Raw genomic sequence first — 2,294 nt, forward strand, 5'->3', positions numbered from 1 at the left:
CATGGGAAAATCTCTGAAATTACTTACTGCTTTAACTTCAACTATATTAAGATGTAAAGCATTTCGAAATAGACTTTGATGTTTTGTCATGTTTCTGACTCAAAATATTGCCAACTTTTAAAGAAAAATTGGAATTTGCCATCAAATAAAAATGTTTCCATACTTCTTCAGTGCACGGCATACAGAAACATTAAGGCTTGTTTAACAAAGAAACTAAGCAATTTATTTATTATTTAGGAAGCCAGGTCAGAAAACATTGCTCTTTGTGCATCTGTTATGTATGAAGAATAAAAATTTACTCAATAAAACTAAAACATAGTCTTTTTATCATTATACTAAAACACAGATCATTTCAAGATAAAAGTCTTAGAATACCAATTTTCCATCAGATTTTATCTAGTTCTATAGGGTAATACTTTTTATTATAACCACTATTTCTTTACCTCTAGGAGAGCCCAGCCCTTTTTTTAACATCATTTGTTCTAGTTCTCCATTCATTTCTTCTTTGGTGAGTATTTTTTTGCTGAATTTTAACTACTTAGATGATATTATACATCACCAATTATTTCTGGACTCTTTTTCCTTTTACATTTAATATACACACATATAACTTTGAACATCTAAGTTCCTAATTCTGACATACATATATAAATGTAATGAAAATATATATTTATGTATATACGTATATATATTCATAGTTTACCCAAGTGGAACTTCAATGTTAACTCACTCTTGGTTTCCTGGGTATGTGCAAATAAAATAGTAGTTAATAAAAAATGTGGGAGAGAAATTTTAAAATAATACGTTTTTAATTGTTAACATCCTGCCTAGGAATAGGTACTCTAGAGATAAAGACACAAACATCCAATTTGTTATTAGGCAAAAGAGTCATGCCAAATGCAATTAAGTTTCTCTTTCTTCCTATCAGAGTTTTACTAAGCTCCTTTCTGGCTGGAAACACGGAGGCTGTCCAAGAGAAGAAGAAGATTCCTGCTGTGCCAGTAATGCTTAAGAAAAGTGAAGGATTTAGCAGAGCTGAAAATCAAGTGCCTGAGAAAGAAGTTTTTGCCCAAAAGATGCTTCAAAAGGTAAGTAGGAAGCTTATCTGTGAAAAAGCAAAGTACTATCACAAGGAATATAGGCAGATGCACAGATCTGAAATTCAAATGGCTAGGATGCTAAGAAAAGCTAACAATTTCTATGTATTACACCTGCAGAACCCAAATTGACATTTGTCATCAGGAACGGAGGTATCAATGGTGTGGGCCCAAAAGTCTGAAAGGTGTTGCAGCTTCTTTGCCTTTGTCAGATCTTCAATGGAACCTTCATTAAGCTCAAAAACGCTTCACTTAATATGCTGTGGATTGTAGAACCACATACTGCATGGAGATACCCAAACCTGAACTTGGTAACTGAACTAATCTACAAGCATGATTATGGCAAAATCATCAAGAAGCACATTGGCTTGACAGATAACACGTTGATTGCTCATCGCTTGGTAAATATAGCATCGTCTGCATGGAGGGTCTGATTCATAAGATCTCTACTGATGGAAAGATGCTTCAAAGAAGCAAAAAATTTCCTGTGGCCATTCAAATTATCCTCTCCATGAGGTGGAATAATAAAAGAAAAAGACCACCCCTTTTGCAGAAGGTGAAGATGCTGGCAACAGGGAAGACCAGAATAACAGACTTACTAGAAAGATGAACTAATGTGTTTATCATAATTATTTTTCTAGTCTGTTCAGTTTATAAACAGTGCTTGCTTTCAAATTGAAATAAAAATGTTACTGACTTGGGCTTTAGATGATATTGAAATAACTAGTAACTTATACACAGCACTTTCCCACTGAAGAAAGTGATCAAATGCACACATGACTGTTAATAAACCAAAATAATGGTTCTTAAATAATGCATGAAATCAGCTGAAGATCATAAACTTAAAATAGGACTTTGTACTACTCCATTAGGGGTGGAATTTTAACTAAACCTGCACCATAAAACCAAATCAATGTGTATTCTGTTTTTACAGTGAAATCATGACTCTTAGTAAAATAAAATGCATATTTAGAAAAAATGGAGGCTGAACAATATGACTAATATGTCCTTTAAATTTCTAATTTATAGAATTAGATGGCCCATCTTTTCCATTTGTTCACATTAATTGTATAATAGGCTATGTCAAAAGATCAAAAATAATATCACATGAATACATTTTAATACTTTCCTATTGGTAATCTAGTGGATGAGGCCAAAATACAAAACAATGAAAAATAAATAGAAATGATTCCCAAG

General features: G+C 32.5%; 1 pseudogene; it reads left to right on the plus strand.

Annotated features, from left to right (window-relative positions):
- Positions 1 to 890: 890 nt before the first annotated feature.
- On the plus strand, positions 891 to 1,712 carry LOC108523903 (60S ribosomal protein L7 pseudogene; annotated as a pseudogene).
- Positions 1,713 to 2,294: the final 582 nt, after the last annotated feature.

Source organism: Rhinopithecus bieti, unplaced genomic scaffold (assembly GCF_001698545.2).
Source record: "Rhinopithecus bieti isolate Rb0 unplaced genomic scaffold, ASM169854v2 scaffold_79192, whole genome shotgun sequence".
Taxonomy (NCBI): Eukaryota; Metazoa; Chordata; class Mammalia; order Primates; family Cercopithecidae; genus Rhinopithecus; species Rhinopithecus bieti.